This window comes from Melanaphis sacchari, unplaced genomic scaffold (assembly GCF_002803265.2).
Source record: "Melanaphis sacchari strain LSU unplaced genomic scaffold, SCAv2.0 Contig13_pilon_pilon, whole genome shotgun sequence".
Classification (NCBI taxonomy): domain Eukaryota; kingdom Metazoa; phylum Arthropoda; class Insecta; order Hemiptera; family Aphididae; genus Melanaphis; species Melanaphis sacchari.
In genome coordinates this window covers 1,516,140-1,516,831 of record NW_020270588.1, presented here as the reverse complement: position 1 = coordinate 1,516,831, position 692 = coordinate 1,516,140, and the positions used below count along the sequence as shown (strand labels likewise).

Sequence of the window (692 nt, the reverse complement as noted above, 5' to 3'; positions counted from 1 at the left end):
TATTATTATTATTATTATTATTATTATTATTATTATTATTATTATTACATAATGTATTTGCGTCGACGATATCGACACTAGTCGATCGCTTGGCGCAAACTGTTGAACGACGTGCAAACAACCAGCACGCCGTGCTGCAACTGCAGCGCGCCGCGTACCTGCGATCTCCTCTTGCCGAGCTCGCGTTTTGGTAAAAAAATTATCAAATCAAATCATTCGAACGTACGAATCACGTCGACTTCTGTCGAGCACGCCACAATAACGATTTCATGACTTGTGATCATATGTCTTTTTTCTCGTCAGATGCACTTCGTGCGACGTGCGCGCGTATAATTATGCACGCGGAGCTGCTCGAGTAAGGGGTAGGTATTGCAAACGAATTTTTTTGTCCCTGCCTCGGCGGCGGTAGCGCAGGTCGATAATAATTATAGAGTAACGCGAGAGCGTTCGTCCGATTACGATAATATGCTTACGACAACGTGTTAATCGGACGTACTCGCGACCGACGTTACGAGTAAAAGGTATCGTCGTTATTGTTCGCACAGCGTTCGCGGTCGGCCACACGCGGTCCACGTCATCGCGAGCGTCTCGGCACGGCGGTTCCCCCGATAACAGCAATCGATAAATTTATATCGTTATTATTGTTATTATTATTATTATTATTATTATTATTATTATTATTATTATTATTA

General features: G+C 42.9%; 1 protein-coding gene across 1 annotated transcript in view; it reads left to right on the top strand.

The window, feature by feature from the left end:
• Positions 1 to 692, top strand: part of LOC112591626 (SRSF protein kinase 1-like) — a 40,554-nt gene that overhangs the window by 849 nt on the left and 39,013 nt on the right. The gene's annotated exons all lie outside the window — the stretch shown is intronic.